The sequence below is a fragment of the Symphalangus syndactylus genome, chromosome 9 (genome assembly GCF_028878055.3).
Source record: "Symphalangus syndactylus isolate Jambi chromosome 9, NHGRI_mSymSyn1-v2.1_pri, whole genome shotgun sequence".
NCBI classification, from domain to species: domain Eukaryota; kingdom Metazoa; phylum Chordata; class Mammalia; order Primates; family Hylobatidae; genus Symphalangus; species Symphalangus syndactylus.
In genome coordinates, this window is record NC_072431.2 from 18,053,241 (window position 1) to 18,081,158 (window position 27,918).

A 27,918-nucleotide genomic window follows, 5' to 3' on the forward strand; every position below is an offset into this window, starting at 1 on the left:
AATAGGGAGTCCTTTCCCCATTGCTTGTTTTTGTCAGGATTGTCAAAGATCAGATGGTTGTAGATGTGCGATGCTATTTCTGAGGCCTCTGCTGTGTTCCATTGGTCTATATCTCTGTTTTGGTACCAGTACCATGCTGTTTTGGTTACTGTAGCCTTTAGTATAGGTTGAAGTCAGATAGCGTGATGTCTCCAGCTTTGTTCTTTTTGCTTAGGATTGTCTTGGCTATATGGACTCTTTTGGTTCCATACGAAATTTAAAGTAGTTTTTTCTAATTCTGTGAAGAAAATCAATGGTAGCTTGATGGGGATAGCATTGAATCTATAAATTACTTTGAGCAGTATGGCCATTTTCATGATATTGATTCTTCCTATCCATGAGCATGGAATGTTTTTCCATTTGTTTCCTCTTATTTCCTTGAGCAGTGGTTTGTAGTTCTACTTGAAAAGGTCCTTCTTATCCCTTGTAAATTGGATTCCTAGGTATCTTATTGTCTTTGTAGTAATTGTGAATGGGAGTTGACTCATGATTTGGCTCTGCTTTGTCTATTGTTGGTGTATAAGAATGCTTGTGATTTCTGCATGTTGATTTTTGTATCCTGAGACTTTGCTGAAGTTGCTTTATCAGCTTATGGAGATTTTGGGCTGAGACGATGGGGTTTTCTGAATATACAATCATGTCATCTGCAAACAGACAATTTGACTTCCTCTCTTCCTATTTGAACACCCTTTATTTCCTTCTCTTGCCTGATTGCCCTGGCCAGAACTTCCAATACTATGTGGAATAGGAGTGGTGAGAGAGGGCATCCCTGTCTTTTGCCAGTTTTCAAAGGGAATGCTTTCAGTTTTTGCCCATTCAGTATGATATTGGCTGTGGGTTTGTCATAAATAGCTCTTATTATTTTGAGATGTCCATCAAAACCTAGTTTATTTAGAGTTTTTAGCATGAAGGTGTGTTGAATTTTATCAAATGCCTTTTCTGCATCTATTGAGATAATCGTGGTTTTTGTCATTGGTTCTGTTTATGTGATGGATTACATTCGATTTGCTTATGTTGAACCAGCCTTGCATCCCCGGGATGAAGCCAACTTGATCATGGTGGATAAGCTTTTTGTGTGCTGCTGGATTTGGTTTGCCAGTATTTTATTGAAGATTTTCACGTCGACATTCATCAGCGATATTGGCCTGAAATTTCCTTTTTTTGTGTGTGTTGGGGGGCAGGGTGGTGTGTCTCTGCCACGTTTTGGTATCAGGACGATGCTGGCCTCATAAAATGAATTAGGGAGGATTCCCTCTTTTTCTGTTGTTTGGAATAGTTTCGGAAGGAATGGTACCAGCTCCTCTTTGTACCTCTGGTAGAAATTGGCTATGAATCAGTTTGGTCCTGGGCTTTTTTTGGTTGGTAGGCTATTAATTACTGCCTCAATTTCAGAACTTGTTACTGGTCTATTGAGGCATTCAACTTCTTCCTGGTTTAGTCTTGGGAGGGTGTATATGTCGAGGAATTTATCCATTTCTTCTAGATTTTCTGGTTTATTTGCATAGAGGTGTTAATAGTATTCTCTGATGGTAGTTTGTATTTCTGTGGGATAAGTGGCAACATCCCCTTCATCATTTTTTATTGTGTCTACTTGATTCTTCTCTCATATTAGTCTGACTAGTGGTCTACCTATTTTGTTAATTTTTTCAAAAAAACTAACTCCTGGATTCATTAATTTTTTGAAGAGTTTTTCATGTCTTTATCTCCTTCAGTTCTGCTCTGATCTTAGTTATTTCTTGCCTTCTGCTAGCTTTTGAATTTGTTTGCTCTTGCTTCTCTAGTTGTTTTAATTGTGATGTTAGGGTGTCAATTTTAGATCTTTCCTGCTTTCTCCTGTGGGCATTTAGTTCTACAAATTTTCCTCTAAACACTGCTTTATCTGTGTCCCAGAGAATCTGGTACATTGTGTCTTTGTTCTCATTGGTTTCAAATAACTTATTTATTTCTACCTTAATTTCGTTATTTACCCAGTAGTCATTCAGGAGCAGGTTGTTCAGTTTTCTTGTAGTTGTGTGGTTTTGAGTGAGTTTCTTAATCCTAAGTTCTAATTTGGTTGCACTGTGGTCTGAGAAACTGTTCGTTATGATTTCCATTCTTTTGCATTTGCTGAGGAGTGTTTCACTTCCAATTATATGGTCAATTTTAGAATAAGTGCTATGTGGTGCTGAGAAGAATGTGTATATTCTGTTGACTTGCGGTGGAGAGTTCTGTAGATGTCTATTAGGTCTGCTTGGTCCAGAGCTGAGTTCAAGTCCTGGATATCCTTGTTAATTTTCTGTCTCGTTGATCTAATATTGACAGTGGGGTGTTAGTCTCTCACTATTATTGTGTGGGAATCTAAGTCTCTTTGTATGTCTCTAAGAACTTGCTTTATGAATCTGGATTCTTCTGTATTGGGTGCATATATATTTAGGATCGTTAGCTCTTATTGCATTGATCCCTTTACCATTATGTAATGCCCTTCTTTGTCTTTTTTGATCTTTGTTTAAAGTCTCTTTTATCAGTAGGATTGCAACCCCTGCTTTTGTTTTCTTTACATTTGCTTGGTGAGTATTCCTCCATCCCTTTATTTTGAGCCTGTGTGTGTCTCTGCACATGAGATAGGTCTCCTAATACAGCACACTGATGTCTTGACTCTTTATCCAATTTGCCAGTCTGTTTCTTTTAATTACGGCATTTAGCCCATTTACATTTAAGGTTAATATTGTTATGTGTGAATTTGATCCTGTCATTATGATGCTGGCTGGTTATTTTGCCCATTAGTTGATGCAGTTTCTTCATAGTGTTGATGGTCTTTACAATTTGGTATGTTTTTGCAGTGGCTGGTACCGGTTGTTCCGTTCCATATTTAGTGCTTCCTTCAGGAGCTCTTGTCAGGCAGGCCTGGTGGTGATAACATTTCTCAGCATTTGCTTATTTGTATTTTTGTTATTCAATTATTTTTTCAAATATTTTTGCTTCTTGCTTGGTTGATTCTACAGATGTGAAACCTGTGGAAAAAAAGGGCCAATTACATGTCGGAGCTCTTCAAGTAACTCCATGAATATCTCATTCCCTGGCTTTCCCCTTCTTAGTTTTTTGATCAACTTCTTGTTCACCCCAGCTTTCTTCACCACCTCAAGAAGCTGCAATGTTGAACAATTGCCAGTGATTGTTTCACAAACCCTCCTGGGGAAACAACTGTATGCACTAAACAAGATTCGAGTTAGATCAAATAAAGGCAAGCCCTGTGAGTGAGAATTTCCAGGGAACTACCAGACAGGTCAAACAATGACAGCTTTCTATTGTCTGGGAGTCAAGCTCTGATCCCATTCTCTCCCCTCCAGTGGCTGCTAGACTGCTGTTCTTACCGTGATTGTATGGCTGTTGGTTTTCTTTTTATTATTACTATTATTATACTTTAAGTTCTAGGGTACGTGTGCACAATGTGCTAGTTTGTTACATATGTATACATGTGCCATGTTGGTGTGCTGCACCCATTAACTCGTTGTTTACATTAGTTATATCTCCTAATGCTATCCCTCCCCTCTCCCCCCACCCCATGACACGCCCCCGTGTGTGATGTTCCGCACCCTGTGTCCAAGTGTTCTTGTTCAATTCCCACCTATGAGTGAGAACATGTGGTGTTTGGTTTTCTGTCCTTGCTATAGTTTGCTCAGAATGATAGTTTCTAGCTTCATCCATGTCCCTACAAAGGACATGAACTCATCCTTTTTTATGGCTGTTGGTTTTCAAGGCTACCATGGAGCTGGGGAGAAGGAGACAGAAATAGGGCATGTAAAACACCACAAAGGTCACTGTTCTTAGACTCAGAGTCTTTTCTTGAATGAATGTTCTTCAAATTGTTCCAAGCCTCTGGTTAATCTCTAGAGCCCTGAAAAGGTTAATTTTGACAATTTTGCCAACATTCTCATTGCTTCTATGGAGGAGCAGTTTTTTGAAGGTCCTTACCATTCCCACTGATGTCGCTCTCATTTACTCCTGAACCCACTCCAATTAGGCTTTTGTCTTCAGCATGCCACCATGCCACCAAAACCGCATTTGCCAAATCACCAGTGACTTCCCCATTGATAAATCCAGTTCTCATCTTACTTGGCCTACTGGTAACATTTCAGTTTTTCCTTCTGGAAACACTTTATTAATTTTCTCCTTTTTTTGGTTGTTGTTCTTTTTTTTTTTTTTCTTTTACCTTTTCTACCCCTCTGTCTCTTATGGTGATTATTTTTCTTTTTTTTATTATTATACTTTAAGTTCTGGGATCCATGTGCAGAACATGCAGGTTTGTTACATAGATATACACGTGCCATGCTGGTTTGCTGCACTCATCAACCCGTCATCTACGAATTTATATTTTGTTAATTGTAACAACCAGTGAATAGGTTTATAGAGATGGGCAAGGCAGGTTCTTTTTCATCCACAGCCAGTGCATGAGAGAGTTGGGTGACAGTGCCTTGAAGTAATCTAGGTCCTGCAAAGCTCAGCCAAGCACCCCAAGTTCTAGCTGTGGCTCCTCTCTTACCGTGTGTACTAAATAGCACTATCTTAAGGCTATCTAACTGCATCTTTATCACAGACACTGATCAATATAGAGGCTGGGCATCTGCTCTCAGCTGAAATCAAGGACTAACCTGTTAGGTATTTCTCCTAATGCTATCCCTCCCCTAACCCCCCACACCCCAACAGGCCCTGGTGTGTGATGTTCCCCTCCCTGTGTCCATGTGTTCTCATTGTTCAGCTCCCACTTATGAGTGAGAACATGCAGTGTTTAGTTTTGTTCTTCTGTTAGTTTGCTGAGAATGATGGTTTCCAACTTTATCCATGTCCCCACAGAGGACGTGAACTCATCCTTTTTTAGGTGATTATTTTTCATCTCTTCAACCTCTAGGGCCTAGTCATTGGACTTCTTGTCTAACCACATTCACTTTCTTAGTGATATCCAATCTTATGGCTTCAAATAAATCTACATTCTCCCTTCAACTTGACACGTATAAATCCAGCTTGCCTAACTGACATGTCCACCAGGGTATCTAAGAAGAAACTCACACTTAATATGTATGTCTAAAACCTAACTCTTAATTTCTCCCTCACCTTTACCATGCTTATTCCTCCCACAGTCTTCCCCACTTCAATGAATATCAATTCTATTCTCTGGTTACTCAGACAAAATTTTGAGGTCATCCTTGACTCCTCTTTTTCTTTTGTACCATGTTCAATCTGTTAGCAAATGACATTGGCTTTACCTTCAAAATGTATCCAGAATATTCTCACTTCTTACCACTTTCACGGTCACTTTCCTGGACTATTAGAATAGTCCTAACTAACCTCCCTTCCTCTGCCCCTGTTTTCTCCCTCCAAAGTCTATTCCTCAATATAACAGCCAGAGCAAGGCTTTAAAAATCATATCAAGACATGCCTGCGCCCCAAACTTTCCCATCCCTCTCAGAGTAAAAGCCAAAGTTCTCTGAATGGCCCAGGGTCTGCATGGTCTAGTACCCATTATGGTAACCTCATTTTTCAACTTCACCCCCAACACAAACACACTCTATTCCAGCCACACCTGCCTCCTTGCTGCTTTGGGGACATACCAGGCATGCTTCAGTTTTACATATTTGAGCTTGCTGTTCCCTCTCCCCGGAACTCTTGCCCAGGATATCTTCACGGTTATTTCAGCTCTGACTTTAGTATCACTTTATCAAAGAGGCTTTCCCTGGCAACTCTTTCAGAAAGTGACCTCCCCCTCTCCTTTCCAGGCAATCTTTGCCTTTCTTTTCTACTTTATTTTCTTATTGCCAACATTTAAAATAGTACAGTTTTGACGTTTATTAGTCTCACCAATATAAAATGTAAGTTCCCATAAAGCAGCAATCTCTATTTTGCTTACTGTTTTAACTTCATTGTCTAGAACAGTGCTTGGTACAGAATGGATACTTAATATTTGTTGTAAAACTAGGTATGAAAACACATGTCTGCAGGAAACTTGGATTATAGAATAATGAAATCTGTCACCCTCCCTTAACCTGCATCAGTCCTCTTCTCTTCAGCCGGCCAGGCAATACAACTTGATCCACATGCACAGGTTAGTCTTTGATTTCAGCTAAGAGCAGGTGCCCAGCCTCTATATTGATCAGTGTCTGTGATAAAGATGCAATTAGATAGCCTTAAGATAGTGCTATTTAGTACACACGGTAAGAGAGGAGCCACAGCTAGAACTTGGGGTGCTTGGCTAAGCTTTGCAGGACCTAGATTACTTCAAGGCACTGTCACCCAACTCTCTCATGCACTGGCTGTGGATGAACAAGAACCTGCCTTGCCCATCTCTATAAACCTATTCACTGGTTGTTACAATTAACAAAATATAAATTCATGTAAAAGCACTATTGAATTCTTTATGGCCTTATATTCATAACAATAGAACTAGTTTGCATATATTTATATATACACATGCACATATTCATTCCTTTAAGTTTACTGGAATAAGTTTCTACTTTAAACAACACCTTAAAATAGTTTTTTTAAGCAAGAAACACTTATTTTAGGAAATTTTGAAAATCAAAGAAAATATAAGAAAAAAATTTACTCCTATTCAAGTGAGACCACTGTTTAGTGTTTTGATTCTTTATGTTCTTTGGTCTACTCAGATAATTTTTTCCACATAATCTATACTGATTCTTGTATTTTTTCATTTAAAATATGGATGAAGGTTATTTTTTATTTATTTTTTTGAGACCGAGTCTTGCTCTGTTGCCCAGGCTGGAGTGCAGTGGTGTGATCTTGGCTCACTGCAACCTCCACCTCCCAGGTTCAAGTGATTCTCCTGCCTCAACTTCCCGAGTAGCTGGGATTACAGGCGCCTGCCACCACGCCTGGCTAATTTTTTGTATTTTTAATAGAGATGGGGTTTCGCCATGGTGCCCAAGCTGGTTTCGAACTCCTGAGCTCAGGTAATCCACCCGCTTTGGCCTCCCAAAGTGTTGGGATTACAGGTGTGAGCCACCACGCCCAGCCGAAGGTTACATTTTTCTAAGTACACGTAAGTAGCCACGACAATATTGGGGGACTTAAAGATGGATTGGCAAACACTCCTTCAACCATTCTTTTTGAAGAAATCTGGGATTGAGCCAACTGTTTTCCCCAGGCTGTCTCTCTAGGAAAAGTGTGTAAGCCAAAGAGGCTAATAATTACATTGGAGCCTGTACTGTATGGTTTTATAAAAGGGTATCAGGTTTGCCATTAAAAACTATAATTAGCCCCATGCCTCTGGAGTTAGAGCCCTAGGGCCGACCTTCTCCCATTTCTTACCCATACCTGCTTGAGTGTGGCTTTGCTGGGATGGGGCTTTACCTCTTCAAGGTGAGTTAAGAGGGAGCTCTCCTGCTGCTATAAGTGGAATTACCACTTTAATTTAATTACACGTTGTCTTCAATGAGCTGGATGTTGTGGAAGTGATTTTTGTCTCTGTCATTCCTTCTGAAAGTTTGTGATCCATTTGGTTATATCTTAGAACATTAATAGTCTCTTTCTTGATTCTAATTAAGTTACTAGTACCTAAGCAAAATAGCCATTAAGAGTTATGGAAATGTAATTGCTCCACCAACTGGTCAGCTATAATATTATAGCAACAGAGATGAAAACAACATTGTCTGCCTATGGAAGAATTTTTTAAAAAGTAATTGCATATAAAAAATAGCAGGTTTTTAAAAAGAAGTTACTTTTGGGAATCCACAATAGTGGAAAAAATTGCTTTTTTTGCTTTAATAGATTCTTTTAAAACTTATTTTCCTTTTCAAGGTAGTCACATCCCCATATGTATGCTAAATCCATGTCTTTGTTCCTTGTATAAGCTAATGACTGAGGTGGATTTAAAGTAGGACCTTTCCCAAGGGAGCTTAATGTTATAAGGGAGGCTGTAATTAATCTCAAAGCATACTAAATAAAAAGCAAAAAATGCCACCAAACTCTGTTAATATATATGTGGTCTCCATAGATATTGCTCAGTGTCCATGTCCTTGGCTTATAATTCAAGATCTTTTTTCTTTTTTTTTTTTTTTTTTTTTTTTTTTTTTTTTTTTTTTTTTTGAGTCCGAGTCTCGCTCTGTCACCCAGGCTGGAGTGCAATGGCATGATCTCGGTTCACTGCAACCTCTGCCTCCTGGGTTCGAGCAACTCTCCTGCCTTGGCCCTCCTGAGTAGCTGGGTGCCCACCCACCACACCTGGCTAATTTTTGTATTTTTAGTAGAGATGGGGTTTCACCATGTTGGCCAGGCTGGTCTTTTTAGCCAGGCTGGCTTTGAACTGACCTCATAATCTGCCTGCCTCAGCCTCCCAGAGTCCTGGGATTACAGGTATGAGCTACCGCGCCCGGCCAAGAACATTTTTCATAATTTTTATCTTTTTATATTTTCCCACTGTCAGTCACTAAGCCCTCTTATGTGAAAAGAAAATAGTCCGTAATGTTTTTGCTTCTTTGTGAGAACTTCCCAAGACTGACGGCTCTGTGACGGTCCCCTAAAATGGATGAGCTGCTCAAACATCTCTAGACTAAGACACAGGAACCTGGGAGTTGAGTTTCTCTTCTGCCACTGGCTTCCTGTGTAGATTTGGGAGCTCATTTCACTCTTCTAGGTCTGTCTTTTGTTATCTGTAACTTGAGTCCCTACTTGGGATTAACCTACTTCCAGCATTAAATAATCCATGACTTTAGCTTGTCCATGAGTTGCAATTACACTTATGACAAAGCAGTCAATTCTTCATGAAACATGCAAGCTCTAAAGCCATGTCTGTCTTGATTATAAAAGTGTGTCAAATATCATAGTGATATGAGGAATGGTTGGAGAGATGTCTGTATGTGTATGTGGTGGGACACACAAGTGAGCACACACGCCCACCCACACACACTATCCTTCTTCCCTCAACTCACTTCCCACGATGCTGACAGTGGAATACAGTGTCACTTTTTGGAAAGTCCTTTGAATGCAGGTCTTTAAATGTTCAAGGCCTAGCAACTAAAGGGATTTTAGAAAGTCATCTATCTCCTTGCCTCCAGGAAGCATGGAAGTTAAACCATCTTGAAAAGATTTGTGTTACCAACAGATGATTCCTTCATTTATTCATTCATGACATATTTGAGTACTTACTGAGGGCCAGCCTGTGTGCAAGGAAAAATATTCTCAAAGAGGAAGAAAAATGAGGTAGAGAATTCCCCAGGACAAGGTAACAGGGATAGACAAATTATTCTGGAGTTCATCCACTAAAATTCTGGGTGGGTGGGTAGGTTGGTTGGTTGGTTTTGTTTTGTTTGTTTGGCAGTCTTGCTCTGCCGCCCAGGCTGGAATGCAGTGGTATGAACCCAGCTCACTGGCAACCTCCGCCTCCCGGGCTCAAAAGATTCTCCTGCCTCCGCCTCCTGAGTAGCTGGGATTATAGGCACCTGCCACCATGCCTGGCTGGCTAATTTTTGTATCTTAAGTAGAGACGGGGTTTTACCATGTTGGGCAACCTGGTTTCAAAATCCTAGCCTCAAGTGATCCACCCACCTCTGCCTTCCAGAGTGCTGGGATTACAGGCGTGAGCCACTGTACCTGGCCCAAATTCTGGTGTTTGAAATGTGATGACTTTAAATGCTGACCCTGCCTCCCCACGTACCACCCCCCCACAAAAAAAAAAAAAAAAAGGCATGAGAATGTCTTTTGTAAATGTTTAGTTATAAGAGGGTGTGGTGATAAACAGGAGATGGTGGTGGGGCTTCAAGGTGTGTAGGCTGCCATGGTATTTCTCTGGAAAACAGATGATGTCACTTAAAATGCAAAGCATTAAGTAAATCACTGTCTGGGGAGCCAGACGGGAGGGAGAATAAATCTGGGTAAACCAAAAGTCAGAAGAAACATAAGTGCCAAAACACAAGGCAATTAGACCCTGAAAAATGTTATTTCATAACACTGGAGTGTCTTAGATAGCAGGAGAGAATTCACAAAGGCTCAAGGCCTATGATTGCCTATTCTTTCATTACCCAACTTATTACCCACAGATCACGAGTGCCGCCTCTTCCACCCACACTGTCCCTCACACCCTCTTGTAGTTTCAATGCGCTGGCCGTGACTCATCCCACACCTCATTTTGCTTTTGAACCTCCCTACACAATACAGTCTTGCCACTACTTCAGGATACCGTTTAGCACACATGATTCAGGCTGTTTCTGTTTTCCACGTTTATCTTTCGCCATCTGAGGACTGGCACCTCCCCTCTCTTCTACGGCAGCTGGATCTGGGTGAATCCCAGGGCCACAGAGTGAATGGTTGCTTTTTCTCTTGCTGGATTCTGGGCCATTTCTAATGTCCTCACAGGGCACAACTTGCCTCCCCTCTGCTTTTCTGCAGGGTCACATGTGAAATAGCCACATCTCATGAACTGCTTTTGTAGAAATGGGTACCGAGGAAGGCATGGAACCCATTGCAAACTGCCTCAGAGGCCAGCGCTTTTCAAAAGACAAAGTGGGGGGGTGGTAAGCATGAGTTACCACTGCTTCTCTCTAAGCCCAACTTGGCCAGTGGGCAGGTGTACTTATGCTTCTAGGTGTGACTGTATTTTCATGTAAGCTTTGTCCTTCTCTTTTACAGTTTTAAGAACAAATTTATATTAAGAAAATCATGGTGAGTTTACAGCTGTACTCTTTTCCAAAACTAGTCCAAGTAAGGCAGGCCTCTGCATGAATTTCTTATTTAAGAAATCAAATCTATCTACTCTGAAGATATTCAAAGGGAAGCGTTGTAGGCATTGAACACCATTCCAAGAAGGGGCTTCCAAAAGTTTGCTAAGAATTATAGCACTTGAGGTCTCCTAGGGATACTGTTGTAATTTATTTGGATAGATGAAGTCTAGAAATATTTATTTTAAGAGAATCAAGCAGACCACAATATTTGGCTTCCTGGCACAGGGTCTCTTTTCTCCCAGGAGGGTTGCAAATCTTGGCAAGACCTGCAAGTTTTTCACTGTCTCAGAATACCTTTCACTGAAATTTGATCACCAAGTAAAATGACAGTTTACCTCAAATCAGGTTGGTTCTTTTACAGTTTGTTTAGGAACTTGACCTTTCAGCTTTTACAACTTGGACTAAACATTTATGTAGCATTTACTCTGCTAGGTATGATGAGAGAGAGAGAACTGAAACTGGACATTTTTCTTTCCTTGTTTTGATGCTTGGTGAACTGCTACTTATCCTTCAAGGCCCAGTTCAAATGTCACCTCCTTGATAATTTTTCATATTACATAGGAGAAAATAACACCTTAAACAGATGAAAGTAATATTTGATTAACATGGTAGTGATTAGAAAATGTATGTCAGTCCTGTAGAAGAAGTTAAATGTTGCTTTTATCCACCTCAAAACTGGCATTCTCTACCAATGTATGTACAATGGAAGAAAGAATTCCCTAAAGAATTCCTCTATACAGAGGCTACACAAAGCCAGGTGATGTTTCTTAAATATAACGTTAAAAACTATCATGAGCTGCATAATGCTGGTTTTGGTCAGTAGCCGGAATAGTTGAGATATTCCAAAATGATAGTAGTTGACTGAATGACATAAAATTATTTTAACAATTACTATTATTATTATTGAGACAGAGTCTCAGTCTGTTGCCCAGGCTGGAGTGCAGTGGTGCGATCGCGGCTCACTGCAACCTCCGCCTTCTGGGTTTAAGCGATTCTCCTGCCTCAGCCTCCTGAGTAGCTGGGACTACAGGTGCCCGCCACCGCTCCCAGCTGATTTTTTTGTTTTTTTTTTTTTTGTTTTTTTTCAGTATAGACAGGGTTTCACTGTGTTAGCCGGGATGGTCTCGATCTCCTGACCTCGTGATCCACCCTCCTCGGCCTCCCAAAGTGCTGGGATTACAGGCATGAGCCACCGTGCCCGGCAAACAATTACTATTGTTTTAACTTTAAGTTCAGGGGTACATGTCCAGGTTTGTTACATAGGTAAAACTGTGCCATGGAGGTTTGTTGTACAGATTCTTTTATCACCTATGATTTCATCATTATTCATAATTTATTATTAATAACTATGCCTGGTACTCACTAGTTATTTGTCCTAATGCTCTCCCTCCCCCCAGTCCCCTTCCCCACAGGCCCCAGTGTGTGTTGTTCCCCTCCCTGTGTCCATGTGTTCTCATTGTTCAGCTCCCACTTGTGAGAACATGCGATGTTTGATTTTCTGTTCGTGCGGTAGTTAGCTGAGGATAGTGGCCTCTAACTCCATCCACGTTCCTGCAAAGGACACGATTTTTTTTTTTTTTTTTTTTGAATGCGTAGTATTCCATGGTGTATATGTACCACATTTTCTTTATCCAGCCCACCATTGATAGGCATTCAGGTTGATTCCATGTCTTTGCTGTTATGAATAATATTGCAATGAACATAACATGTGCATGTGTCTTTGTAACAGAATGACGTATAATCCTTTGGGTATATACCCAGTAATGGAATTGCTGGGTCAAATGGTATTTCTGTCTTTAGGGCTTTGAGGAATCACCACACTGTCTTCCACAATGATTAAACTGATTTACACTCCCACTAACACTGTATAAGTGTCCCTTTTTCTCCACATCCTCACCAGTGTTTATTTTTTTGATTTTCTGATAACAGCACAACAATTTTTTTTTTTTACTAACATCTTATTCTTAAAATTTTCAAACGTAAAGCAGAGTTTAAAGAAATTTACAATGGACACCAGTTTACTCACCATCTAGATTTTACTATTAACATAATTGACTATATTTTCCTCATCATGTACCAATTTATTACACATTCCTCTATCCATTTTACTGTTTTGAAATACTTCAAAGTAAACAACAGGCATCAGTATACGTCACTCTAAATAGTTCAGCATGCATGTTATTGGAGTTCAGTGTTTTTTTTGAAGTAAACTTTATACACAATGAGATTCACAAAAAGTATAGTTTTCATAAATGCTTACTTATGTAACCCAAGCCCCTATCATCATATAGAACATTATTCTCACCCCAGAAAGTTTCATCATATTCCTTCATAGTTCATCTGTCCTCAATCCCCATAGAATAGGTTTCAATAATTTTTTTAAAAAATTCAATATAACTTCTATAACTTACTAGAGTCATTTCCTCTTACTAACAAATTATTTGGCAAGAAAAACGATGTGGCATACTTGGAACCTATTAAAGTAAGAGACCATATTTTTCTTTGTATTTGTTGCTGGTGTATGTCAAGAACAAGATTAGTGTACTGGTTAATGACATATTCTTTGCAAGGTTACTCAGTAAAATGCTGTCCCCATACTGCACCTCGACTATAGATTTTATTTGTAAAAATGATTCGCCATACGTCCTTTGTTAAAAATAAATTGTATTAGGCCGGGGGTAGTGGCTCCTGCCTGTAATCCCGGCACTTCGGGAGGCCGAGGCAGGCAGATCACTTGAGCTCAGAAGTTTATGACCACCCTGGGCAACATGGTGAAACTCAGTCTCTACAAAAAATACAGCTGATCATGGGTGGTGTACACCTGTAGACCCAGCTATTTGGGAGGCTGAGGTGGGAGGATCACTTCAGCCTGGGAGGCAGAGTTTGCCAAGATCACACTGCTGCACTCCAGCCTGGGTGATGGAATGAGACTCTGCCTCAAAAAGAAAAAGTGTACATGATTTAAGGTGTACAACATAATGTTATGAGATACATATAGATAGTAAAATGGTTACTATAGTGAAACAAATCAGCATATCTATCATCTCACATAGTTACCTATTTGTATGTGTGGCAAGAGCAAGTACAATCTATTCATTTGGCAGGAATTTTAAATACAAGACCATTAACTAGAGTCTTCATGTTCATTAGATCTGCTACTTTGGATCCTTTGACTTATATCTCCCCATTTCTTCCCCACCACCCTGCCCCTGGTAACCATTGTTTTATTCTCTATCTCTGTATTTGACTTTGCAGTATGGGTCCTTTGGGGGTCCTTGTATAGTTACCTTCCTCATTGCTTGGGGCTATCAGGGGGAAAGTGAGGCTCTCCACATCCCTCAGCCCATTACTTCCTGGGGTGGCCCCTCCCATCTCTGTCACCACTGCGTTTTCTGTCTTCTTCCCTCAGTCTTGGAAGAGGGAGAGAGGACTGCTGAAGGGGAACTGCCTGTCAGTTGGGTTCTACGAAGAGTCCTAGGAAAGGGAAGCAGTATTGTCAAGAAAGCCCTTCTAGCTGAAATGGAATGAGGGGAGGAGACATGGATAGATACAAGTGCATGTTTTGGAATGGTTTCGGACTAATGAAACAAAGGGGAAGAAGGTCAACTAGGTAGTGGAGAAAGCAGAAAGGAAAATGATGAATGCTGAGAAAACATTTCAGACAGATTCCCTAGTTCTCTCCTTATAAAGTTATCTTCTGGTAGCTGACTTTCAGCCCCTGAGCTCTGAGGACTGCTTGACTCTGACTCCTAAGACATCCTCCAGTGAGCTTTGTGTTTGTTCCCCTCACACAGGACAAAATAACCAAGTTGGCCGGCCACAGAGGTACACCTCTGTGGTCCCAGCTATTCAGGAGGCTGAGGCAGGAGCATCGCATAAGCTCAGGAGTTCTAGTCCACTCTGGATAACATACCGAGACCTTGTCTCTTAAGAACAAGAGGCAACACACACACACACACACACACACACACACACACACACACACACACACAAAATCGTCGAAGAAAGCACAGGAACTCTGACCCTTCTTGCTGCTCTCAGAGAGATAGAGCCACCTGGCTATTCTAGCCAAACAGCAGGACAGATAAATGAAGGAACTGAAACCACCCAGTACCATCATACTAGGATGGTTAACCATTATGGTTGCAGGAAAAATTGTTCAGAATGAGCAAAAATGTAGAATTCTGTTATACCCCTATATTCTATATCTTAGCTTTAACACATATACCAGTTCTAATGTATATAACCAATTTCTAACTCAGCTTTGAATTGTTTGCCTTTATAACCATTCTATGTAGACAATGTCCTATATACAGACATGCATAGACAGTGTCAGTGTCTGTACAGGAATGTTATCATTGTTCAAAGAACTTTCAATTTCTGAGTAGGTCAGCCGGTTAATTAATGTGCCAATTCTAACATCTACTTCTTAGAGATGAAAGAGGCTCAGGAACAAAGATGCTACTTGAAGTCATCAAACTTCTATGTTGGGTGAATTCAGAAAGCCACTCTCTTTTATTTCAATTACTCATATGGCCTCTGCCTATTGAAAATAAAACAGTTCTGCTCTACCTTAGGCAAAACTGTTGGAAATGAAGTCTTTCTTTCATTTACTGTTTGGCAAAAGGATCCCTGATGGGCAATGTTACAGAGTTCAATTCTGCTTTCTCAACAAGCTTCTCCTTAACCTGTCCCTCTCCAACCCAGCTCCCCCACCACAAAAGTACTTCGACTTCCCAGCAAGCTCCTCGTGTCTTTTTACCTGTCCTGTATTTAGACTTCTCCAGTGAGTAAATGGAAGGCACTCACAACTATATCAAAGTCCTGTGCAGGGCAGGGCTTATGAAAGCAACCAAACTTCTACTTACAGCACCAGGGAGAGCTCACTGCCTGGCACATGGAAAGTGCTGAATGCAAGTGAGGAAAAAAAAAAGGAATAAATGAGGTCCAGTGGGGCACTTAACAAAAGGAACAAAGATAAATATCTGCTCTCAAAGAGCTTCTAGTCCTTCTGGAGAGGAGTTAGAAAATAATTGAACAGCTGAAGAATACTTACACAGAACAACTGCTCAATATTTATAAACTAATTTAGTACCAACTTGGCCCAGAAAGGCCAAGGAGCAATACCACATTTAGATGAAGTCGATAATGAAAGATTGCCTAGGGGAAGGGGGTTTTGAATTGGGCTTGAAAGGGAAAGGATTCCCTATTTAATAAATGGTGTTGGGAAAACTGGCTAGCTATACGCAGACAACTGAAACTGGACCCCTTCTTTACACCTTATAGAAAAATTAACTCAAGATGGATTAAAGACTTAAACCATAAGACCTAAAACCATAAAAACCCTAGAAGAAAACCTAGGCAATAGCATTCAGGACATAGGCATGGGCAAAGACTTCATGACTAAAACACCAAAAGCAATGGCAACAAAAGCCAAAAATGATAAATGGGATCTAACTAAAAGAAAGAGCTTCTGCACAGCAAAAGACACTATCATCAGAGTGAACAGGCAACCTACAGAATGCGAGAAAATTTTTGCAATCTATCCATCTGACAAAGGGCTAATATCCAGAATCTACAAGGAACTTAAATTTACAAGAAAAAACAACCCCATCAAAAAGTAGGTCAAGGATATGAACAGACACGTCTCAAAAGAAGACATTTACGCAGCCAACAAACATATGAAAAAAAGCTCATCATCACTGGTCATTAGAGAAATACAAATCAAAACCACAATGAGATACCATCTCATGCCAGTTAGAATGGTGATCATTAAAAAGTCAGGAAACAGATGTTGGAGAGGATGTGGAGAAATAGGAAAGCTTTCACCCTGTTGGTGGGAGTGTAAATTAACCATTGTGGAAGACAGTGTGGCGATTCCTCAAGGAGCTAGAATCAGAAATACCATTTGGCCCAGCAATCCCATTACTGGGTATATACCCAAATGATTAAAGATCATTCTACTATAAAGACACATGCACATGTATGTTTATTGCAGCACCTTTCACAATAGTAAAGACTTGGAACCAACCCAAATGCCCATCAATTATAGACTGGATAAAGAAAATGTAGCACATATACACCATGGAATACCATGCAGCCATAAAAATGGTTGAGTTCATATCCTTTGCAGGGACATGGATGAAGCTAGAAACCATCATTCTCAGCAAACTAACACAGGATCAGAAAACCAAACACCACATGTCCTCACTCATAAGTGGGAATTGAGCAATGAGAACACATGGACACAGGAAGGGGGGAACATCATACACTGGGGCTTGTAGGGTGGGGGCTGGGAGCTAGCGGGAGGGATAGCATTAGGAAAAATACCTAATGTAGATGACAGATTGATGGGTACAGCAAACCACCATGGCACATGTATACCTATGTAACCTGCACATTCTGCATGCGTATCCCAGAACCTAAAGTATAACAACAAAAAAATAGATTGCCCTCACATCCACCATTTAACTTTCTGCAACATCTGTCACCATATTGATCACAAAGGTTGATGTGGCTGCCAACCTGGCTGGCTATGCGGGTGTACCCTTCCTCCCTCACTGCCCCATGTACATCCTTCCCAAAGCTCTGTGCTTTGTTGAAGAGAACTACCTTCCCTGATGAAATGGTTAAGTGATACAAGTTTTATAGTAGGCTTCAGCTTCAAATTGAAAATCGCTTAATTATAAAAATACTACTTTTCAACAACTCATGAAATAAAAATATAGCCTATTCTGGCATAGTTGAAACATCTGACATTTTGTGAATGCTATTTTAAATTCAGTTAAAATGTTCAATATTGAAAGTAGCTATTCTTTATTGTGATAAAACTAGAAATTTTGGTGGAGCCCAGCATCATGCTAAAAACAATGATCTTAGAAAACTTAAAAATAGAAGCTATGGAGCAGAACTCTACTTGGAATTGGTTGTGGTATACATGTAACTCATAGGTTGGTTAAAACCAGCTGTGATATTCTACCATTCAAAATAAAAACTATAATTATCAAACTTTTAAAAAGTAGATAATTATAGTAATTGAGCAGAAAGGAAATAAAGAGGCAGAAGTAAAACATTTAAGGCTTAGGAAGAACAGATTTGCTTACTGAGAGGAGAGAAAGTTTCATTGAGGAATAATGAAAAGTGAGGGTGGTGAGATGAGGGACAAGTCTCATTGATGAGTCATTGATGAGTCTTGAATGTGCCTCTGTAAGTTCATAAATTAGGAAGAATCATAAACACTGAAGAAGGATAAAATTGCTACTTTTTTTGGTCATTATGAGTGAGGAAAGCCTGGGGCTGGAAAACGAGGCAGAAGCCGTTGAGATAATGGCAGAATCAGGGATGAAGTCCAGAAGAGCGCAATGGAGATGGGAAAGAAAAGGCAATTCCCTTTCTAGTCACTCAACATAGACAGAACAGGCCAGGTTATATTTAAGCCAGACTTTTAAGTTTACCTCTGATGTCCAGTTTCTATCACTTCAAACCTTCAAGTTACCAGATGTAGATGTGAGTTTTCCTCTCTGCTCACCAGATAGTTCTCACTCAGCAAGAAAAGGATTGCTCAGACCTTTGTCTGATCTTCACCAATATATTTTCATCCATAGATACGAGCGGGAGATTTTCTTCTGGAGTCAGCCTGTTCAAATTCCTTTTGGATTTGTTTCTTGATCAGGATTTTCAAACTGTCATCTTAATGAACGATTTTATTCCATATTTTAATATACTGAAACTTAATGATCATTTAAAATGTGACTATATGAATGGTTACTTGAACCACAGTGATCAAGAATGCTTGGAGTTACCTGAAGATTGATTTATTCCAATGGGCATATTTCTGTGCCATTGCTTATGAACTTACAAGATTTTTTTTGTGCTGGCGGTATTACCTAGTAATCTTGAGTTGGCCAACCTAGATTTGATTCTGGCTGCACAACTTGCTGGCCATGTGATCTTAATCTGTCTAACCTCAGTTTTTTTATAAGTAAAATAATGATAATATATACCATATAGTAGTAGCTCTTAACATGTAGTTGCCAGTAACAGAAGCATCTCTATCACCTGGGAAATTGTTAAATGCACATTCTCAGTTCCCACACCAGATTTACTGAATCAGAAACTCTGCGGGGAGGGGGGGGACCCAGAAGTGTTTCAACAGCCCTCCAGGTAATTTTGATGCTTATTGAAGTTTGAAAACCAATGTGATAGGGTAAGCACTAGATACTTATAGGGATTGTAATCAGTAAGGGAGATAACATACATAGTGTTTGGTGCAGGCCTGGTACTAATGAAGTGCTCCATAATTCACAGGCATACTGTTAGAGGCGATGGTGGTGGCCACCTTCAGAAGCAGGTTAGGAAGATTCCATGATTAGGAATGGTGGCCATGATTAGGCTACCAAAAGGAATACCCTATTTTCAAAAAAGTGAAAACCCATCCAGACACCTCACAAGTAACCAAGCAAATGTTTGTTCTCTAAAATTGCTGGAACATAAATCTGTCCCTAATTCCCATATGAGACACAGTCCTATCAACTTATCTGTCAATGCTTTAGCATAGATCCCTTGAACATAAGCTGATCTGCAATCCCAGAAAACAAGGTAAAAATAAATAAGTTGCTGTAACTTTTATTGGTGGTTCTAGGTTACAACGCTATCCCTGACTCCCTCTAACATCTGTTGTCAATTTGGAATGCTTATTGTGGTTAGGACCTTGAAAAACCATGATTTGCCTGTTTGCATGATAATGGAGTCAAGGTTAGGGTCTTGTTTTTGTTTTTGTTTTTGTTTTTTGCCTAACTTCCACTGGCCCATTGTGGCCAGTATTCTGGCAGTGGAGGTGGGAAGCAATCCATTAAGTAAGTAGCCCAGAAGTGAGATGTGTCTGATCTCTGGGTGAGGATAGACAGAGTAACAAAATATAGCTTCCGTGGCTCTTCTATTTATCTAAAAAACAGTTTTGAGCTTCCACAATGTTTCAGGCCTGGTGCTATGTCAAACAAAACAGCCCCTCCATAGGACTGACAAGTGGGGAAGATATATATATATTTTTAATCTGATGCATATAATAATCTAATCTAATACTATAATATCTAGTCATTTAACTAGTTTTTTAAACTGAAATTGTAATAAATGCTATAAAGAAGTATATGGTGTTATATAAGCCTGAAGAATGAAATTAGACTCAGTTCTTGGATTGATGAGGGCTTCTCTGAGGAAGTTGGAGTTCAGGTCTGTTAAAACTTTAGCATAGATCCCTTGAACACAAGCTAATCTGTAATCCCAAAAACAAGATAAAAATAAATCAGTTGCTAAGTTCTAAGATGGTGCCATGATCTTGGCTCCCTGGTTTTGTCTGAATAATCTCCGTCAGTGTGAGCAGGACCCGTGACTGACTTCTAACCAATAGAATATGGCAAAGGTAAGGGGAACTCACTCCTGTGATCCTATTGTGATATATATTAGACCAAGGAGTCAGCAGTGGAAATGGAGACGAACAGATGAATTTGAGAAAAATTAAAAAGGTGTAATTGATGGGGTCGAGAGTGGTTTAGAGCTCCCTGGTTTCTGTCTGTCATTCTTGGGAATGAAATGTTGAAAGATGGTCCAGTCTGAGGCAAGGGGTCAAAGATCATGAGTTGTTTGTGCCTGTTGAGTATGAGATGCCTATGTGCCATCCAAGAGATGTTAAGCAGTTGTGTGTAGCAGTTCAGAGCTCAGAGAAATGCTCTGGGCAGAAGAGGAATATTTGGGGATTTTGTTAGTAACTAAAGCATTGGAGGGCATGGACTTTCCTGCCCAGGTAGAGAGATAAAGGGGGGAAAAAGCCTCTACCCAAACCTTGTGGAACTCCTCTATTTAAAAGCTGCTAGAAGAAGTAGAGGCCTGGAAAATAAACCAAGAAAGAGATGCTGAAGAGAAAAAGGGGACATTTCCAGGTGTCTCTCTTGGGTGGTACAAGTATCTTTGACACATGGATTACTTCTACACTCTCCTTCCTTGAGTAACCTGAAAGCATTTGGAACCTTTGCTTTTTACTTCTGTCCTAACCCAATTAACTCAGTACATGGAGCACATAGTAGGCACTGGCCAAATAGTTCTTGAATTGAGTCATTTCCTTCGTATTTAAGAAAGGGCAGAATAAATAGATGTGGAGACCCAATTCCTTCAAGCACATAAACAAATGAGCAGAGTACAGGATATTGTTTCATTGGGTAAAGGTAAATATACAGCTACGTGACTAAAATAGTTCAAAAGCCATTTCAGTACTTTCTGTTGCTGAAATACATTTAATCAAATGTTTAATCTCTCAGATTCAGAGAGCTGATAACAAAACAAGACTTCTTGGCCCTGCACTGCAATCAGGAGTTAATTATTGTTCGTGCCTTTGGTGTTCCTTGTCTCGTGTTCAAGAAGCTTAACTCCTAGTGAAAATGGCATTAGGGACAATTTGTTTGTTTTAAAATTGCACGAAGAATTTATGGCATTTATAATCAGCCTTGGACCAAAACCCACCAGCCATGTACTGAACTTTGGGTCTCGGGAGTGAGCCCAAATATCCCTAATTGGGTGCCAGAAGATAGCACCCCAACAAAGCAATCAAATTCACACTTCCTAGAAAACAACGCTAGGGAACAGACCCACCAAAAGCCACTCTGCCACTCTTTAGAGCTATGACCCTCAAAGAATGTACTTATATTAGTTTCCTAGGGTTGTTTAACAAATCACCACAAACTGCATGGCTTAAACCAATAGAAAAGTATTCTCCCATAGATATGGAGGCCAAAAGACTCAGATCAAGGTATGGGGAGGGCCGTGCTCCCTCTGAAGGTCCTGGGGGAGAATCTGCCCCCTTGTTCAGCTTCCAGTGGCTCCAGGTTTTCCTTGACTAGGGGTAGCATAACCCCAATCTCTGTGTCTGTCTTCATGTGGTAGTCTCCTCTGTCTTTTCCTTTTCTGTCTCATCTAAGGACATTTGTCATTGGATTTAGGAGCCACCTGGATAATCCAGAATGAACTGATCTTGAGATCACTATCATAATTAAATCCATAACTCTTATTCCAAATTAGTACACATTCTGAGGTTCTGGATGGCTATCTTTTGGGGATCATCATTCAACCCACTAAAACCTCCTAACAGCCCATGAGGTAAGCAAGCTCAATAATTCCCATATTAAAAGAAAAAAAAAGACTTCCCAGAATATATTAAATGTATCTAAAGTGACAGGGGCTTGACTCTGGACTTTCTGAAAAGCCTGGTCAAAAAGATGGTTTCCTGATGTTAGGTAAGAAGTTGTATTAGGGAGTCCCTTCTAGGATAGGATATGAACCCCCAAAAGTACCGTCTGACCAAAGGCCTCTTCAGGGACTTGTATGCCAACCATTAGTGTCACCCTTTGATGGCCTGTTAGAAACAGGCATGAGCTAACTAAGAAAGCACATGCCTGGGAAAGATGATGCCTTCATTGACTCATCTGTGGAGAGTTATTTATTTGATTATCTTCCCAGATCATCTAATTCACTGCCAAATAATCTATATGTTTGGGAGAATCTAATTTATGCTATCAATTTTCTTTAAGGAGATATAAAGTCTAGTCAAGACTAAGTTTAGAAATTATTTATGCTGTAAGGCCTGTTCACTTCCTCCTAATCTAGGGTGTTGTCTTCCCAATAATTAGTTCTGGCCAGAGAAAGAGTCTTGTGGTTGCCTGGAGGAGTGTAGGCGGTGCACCTGTGCCTGTGACACCCAAGAAGCCAAATAACCAACCAGCCATTGAACTTGCACTAGGAGACATAGTTGTCTTACTATGTAGACCCAATGACAGCATGACGACTTACCATGCAATTTTTTAAAAATAAGCTGTAGGGTCTCAGGGGGAAGGATTGGCTTGAACTTGTTCTTCAGTGACTTATAACCTTTATAACAACATCACAGACCAATGTGGAACCAACAGAGCTCAAAGACTATAATACCTTTATTTCCCATCTATTTGCGAAGAAGATCATTGTAGATCATTGCTGAAAGCAATTAGTTACCAGAGTCAGTCACAACAGAGGAAAGGATAAAGAATGAAACTTTCTGAAGCCATTAAGAATGACATTGCTTGTAAACTAAACATAATTAGGTACCCTGGCTCATGCTGATTGCTCACATCAGTAGGCATTTAGCACAGAGGAGGAAGGGGGGAAATAAGTCACTTTGAGCTAAGGGATAGAAGGTTAGATTATAGGAGAGCAGGGTGTAGGATTTTAAACTTGAGTCAAAGGCATAATCTTCCTGATCTTCTGTCCAGTGGAATTGGTCATGCCCGGCCCCCTAATTGGAATGCTGAACGCAATAATGGCTCCAAAGTACTGAGAGCTCCATGGAAAGAGTTATGTAATTTGAACTACAGAGGCACATTAACCATGGTCTTTTCAGAGCCTGAAGAGAGTAGGGCAAGAATGGTGCTGCACACCACCATTGCACTGAACTTTCCAAGGCTCCGGCACATGTCATGTCACTCCTTAGTCTAGAAATGTCAGTGTCTTCTACCTCACAAGTAAAGTCAAAGATCTTTTCTTGATATCAATTACTATTATGTTATTAACCATAAAACTCTAAAAGCACAAAACAAAAAACACCACAAATCTCAGCACTACTGTTCCACATTACATCTTGACATGTTTTTCTAGTCCTTCTGCAATGCAGAAATGTGTAAACTTTAAAGCAACAAACAAATGAAACTTTTGGGCTCACTTGACATTAACTTATTCATTCCACAATATTTAATGAGCACTTCCTATATGCTAGGCACCGTGAAAGACTAAAATGACAAAGATGCGTGGGATTGTCATTTCCTTGACATGTTATTCTGTCTAACAAGAGAGATGAACATAGGAACAGAGGGTGATAATTTGCTCTTGTGCGTGTCTCAGGAATCAGGTGCTAAAACAAATTTTTGCAGCCCTCCTCTTGGGACCACTCTTCCCTATTCACCCATTTCTCCTGTTTTCTGTTATGATAGGTGCAAGCAAAAGTCTTGGGGAATGGATTTAGGAGAAAGGAAGAGAAATGTAACTGTCCTCAAACATTTTGCAATGTCTCTTTGTTTATTACAGAAAATTATGCCTCTTTTATAGATTAGTACCATTATTTTCTACTGTTTAATATTATATAAGGTCATAAATATGATCCTGAGTGTAAGAACAATTCTCCATCTTTGTTGCTGTAGACCCCTTGCGTGAACAGCAAAATTATGACAAGTGCCACCTTAGGTCAGAAGAAAAACTCTGACTGCCTATGGGGCAACACTGGCCAGAGTAGGAAGCAGATTTTTATTTTAGGTGAAAGCCAACAGCGTCAGAGAGGTTCCTCGGTGTAAGAACCATAGTGAAGAAAATATTTCACATTAACCGAGCACTTAGGTGCTGGGCTTTACACGTGCAATCTCATTTAAGTTACACAGCATACTTATAAAGTTGGTATTACTATTCTTGTTGTACAGATGACATTGAGGCTAGAGAATAACTTTTCTGAGATTATCCAGTGAACATGTAGCAAACTACTCTGAGCCCCCACGTCAGCGTTCTTAACCTTAGGAAACACAAATCAGAAGATGGCACCAGGCAAGAGAAGCTGCACAGTGTAAAGGCATAGTGTGGGCTGCAGAATTACAAACAGCTTCACACTCTGCTTCTGTTCTTCCTCAGTCAGTCCCCACAACTTTTTTGCTGGTCAGTGTTCTCTTTTCTATGTAGAGGGAAACATCTTCTTTATCACTGGTCCCTCAATATCTGTAACTGCGTTGGCCGGCCTATAACATAAGCCCTCCAATAATATGTTGAATGAATGCCAAGTTAATACATGACCTCAGACAGGTTAAGAATACTTATTTTTACAGGGCTGTGGTGAGGGTGGGCGGTAATATAAGTGAAGTGACTCACTTGGTGCCTGCACACAGACACCCCTAAGTGGCCGCCTCATTATGCTATATAATGAAGGGGAAAGGTGAATGAACCGAGCTATGGACTTCTTCCCTTAGTCTGAACGCTTAGTGAACTCCTCCCCTACAGACATACTTCAGAAAGTGTGAGGCCACTCTGGGAAATAGGACTAGACAGGAACAAACTCAGTTTGGGAGCCTCGCACAGATTGTCATACTGTGATAGATTTCCTAGAATGTAAAGACCCTTGCATTGATGCATGTGCACGGCGCCACCAGTTCCCGAAAGCATTTTCAGAGCTTAATGCAGTGCCAGGCTTGGTGTTTGCATGCCCGTATTGTTCTCCTGAGGCAAAGCGAAAAGTCCTTTTTGATTCCTGCTTCATCCACAGGAAAAAAAAAAAAAACAAAAATCATACTAGAGAAGTCCTCAGCGGAAACGGCATTGTCATCAAGCATAATAGAAACATCTTAAAGATAAATTTCTTCCAGTTGCTGTGGCTTTTTATCTGGCAACTCAGAGAAGGGTGTTAAGACTGATAGGCAGATTTTCTTCACAGTAAAGTAAAATATTGGAGACTGTATAGAAAGAATGAGCACATTTATGTTGTCTAAAATCTGGCTTTTGTGAAGTGTTCATCTACTCAAGATATCACTGTTTATCTCCTACAAAGCTGATTTAGCTGTTTTCTCACCTTTTCACAATAATCTCATAGAAAACCCTTATTTTTCATTCGTATTTGACACAATCTCCTGGCAGCAGCTCAAACTGGCCTTCAGGGAGGAGGCCCACTGCAGCTGGATGGGCCCCTTCCAAAAATCTGATTATCAGCTGCTTTACTTTTAAAGCAAGAAGGTCTTTGGTAAAAGTATTTTGGCCAAATTCCAGCCCTAATCTATATGGTGATTACCAAATACACTGTTGTAACTTGCTTTCAAGGGATGTGGATTTCTTCTAAGCCCAGAAGAGTATGTTCTTTTCCCTTTCTTTCCTCTTTCCTTATCCTTCCTCTGATGACAGAGGGGAAAGGAATGATTCTCCTCTGCTCCTGACTTAGAATGCTCATCAGCCAAAGTCGGAAGGACAAGTCTTCCTCCAGGAAAGGCTCTTCCCAACTCTGCTGAAAGCCGCCTCCTGTGGCAATGCCTTGGGCACCTCCACACACCACTTCTCAGGACAGACTCCACCTGGAGAAGCTAAGGGCCAGGAAAAGGTCGTTTCCCTTAAAGAACCAACACAATTCTTATGATTAGTTAAGGAGGATTCTGTAATCCGCAGAGTTTCTCTCTGCCCAGCTGTTGGAAACCTCAGAGCTAGAAATTGCACTCTTTTTCCCAGGATTTCTTGATATGAATTTTTCTTCGATTACTACTTCATGTTTGTTTTGTAGTTTCTGTTCATGAATCTGTTTTATTAGAACTTTATAACTTGTCTCAAATTCTTTTTGAGAAGTAGATGAATTGTGAATAAACATTTTAAGTGGCTGCCATTACTCTAACCATGCTGTTCCTCTCACCTGAACAACAGAAAAAGTAACCCAGGAAAGACAATTGAAAAGCATCTTTCTAATGAAGAATTCCTAGCTAGAAGTGTTTGGCTTCACACCAAGATCAAAATAAAATCATTCATTCATTCATATAGAAAACTTTTCATCAAGAAACATTTACTTATAGGATCAAAGTAAACTACCTCATTTTTTTTCCCCTGTCCCACCCTCAATTTTTAACAATAACATAGTCAAGAAAGCCCATTTTATAGATAGGTAAACTGAGTCACAGAATGTCAAAATAACTAGACTAAGAAAATATACTAAGTGATAGAATAGATAACAACCGGAGATGCTATAGTCTGTGGGCTCTGAGGAGACAGCACTAGCTCAGAGTCTCCAGACTGGAGCCTTAACCCCATCCCAACACAAAAATTTTGCTGGGCAACCTACCAGGTTAGGTCTCATTTCTCTCACCTCCAATTTCTCCATGAGAATGATGGTATTTCATGCCTTTTACTTTCTTTGAGGAGAGGTTATCAGTTCCTGTTTGATTTAATAAAATAATCCTAATTCAAATATTTCTGTTCAGGGGAAGGAAAGAAAAATTTGCCTTTGAAAAGCCTATTCATTAAAACCACACAATGTGATTCACTAAAAATATCTGCTAAATTATGTAAGTACACTACATACTTAGAAAAATTGTGAGAAAAATTTAATCAGAGCAATTGAGGCAAGGGTCAATGTCTATACAGCCTGTTTACAATCCAACCTATTCCTGCAATCAAGAAGGAATGGCAATAGAAATGCCATTTTAAAGAGATGTACACATCTATTATACTAAACTCCTCAGGAATCGGGAGAAAATTTTGAAGAAAGTAAGTGGAGGCAGTTGTGGAGGCAGATGAGTAGGAGACACAGCTATACTCCTGTCCTCGTGTTATCTGACCCACAGAACTATCACGATGGGCTCAACTTCCTCCAGACATTAGAATGGACATGGCCTTAACATGATGCTTGGTTTTGTCTATAGGAATCAATCTGTCCCCAGAAACATGTTAACAGAAAATCATGTATGTTCCTGACATGAAGCTGGATTTCAGACGGTGTCAGCCACTAACCCAGCAGCATTCTCCCTTTATTTGTGCCTATATATTTGAAAATAAGGGGTGGGGGGCATACCCAAGTTTACTTTAAGACTAAATAACGTTGCTTTGTGGCACTCATATAGTATCTATTACACATTTCACTTCAAAACCTCATCTCCCCTAAACCCTCTTCAACGTGCTTGAAGTAGCACTGCCAAAGGAAAGGAATTTTCTATTTAACTAGAGCACTGACATTCTGTTACACAATTCGATCTTGTCTATTTACCTGCTCTCAAAAACACAAGACACTAAACACAAAATGCTGAATGCGCTGAGTCTGTGGTGCCATAGGTGTCTGAATGCATCCGTAGCTTCCCTCTCACTCATCAGTGTAATTGTTGCCATGTTATTCCATTTTTTGATTAGTCTAGTCCCTCAAGCTCAATGCTTTTTTCTGGCCCAACGTTCTTCTGCTGGTTGTCATGGTGACTGAATTGTTAGAGAGGAGAAAGGCTCTGTTGTCTGTCATTGTTCTGTTGTGGTTTAGGTAACACAGGAGGCAACACAAGTGAAGTGGATGGACCTTTTTTGCTCTGCATCATTTCATAGTATTGAAAAATCTCACATAAAAAAGGAGCAAATAGGCCCAACCAAAGAAATAACCAAGCTCTTTCTA

The 27,918-nt window shown here is 40.1% G+C and overlaps 1 long non-coding RNA gene across 2 annotated transcripts; it reads right to left on the minus strand.

The window, feature by feature from the left end:
• Positions 1-12,158: 12,158 nt before the first annotated feature.
• Positions 12,159-27,707, minus strand: LOC129490520 (uncharacterized). Of its 2 annotated transcripts, none has more exons than XR_008660273.2 (3): positions 27,529-27,707; positions 26,632-26,700; positions 12,159-12,296 (listed from the first exon to the last, which is right to left on the minus strand). It is a non-coding gene; the product is annotated as an uncharacterized lncRNA (long non-coding RNA). The 2 variants fall into 2 exon arrangements; XR_008660274.2 differs by lacking the exon at positions 12,159-12,296 and adding an exon at positions 25,901-26,184.
• Between the last annotated feature and the right edge of the window lie 211 nt (positions 27,708-27,918).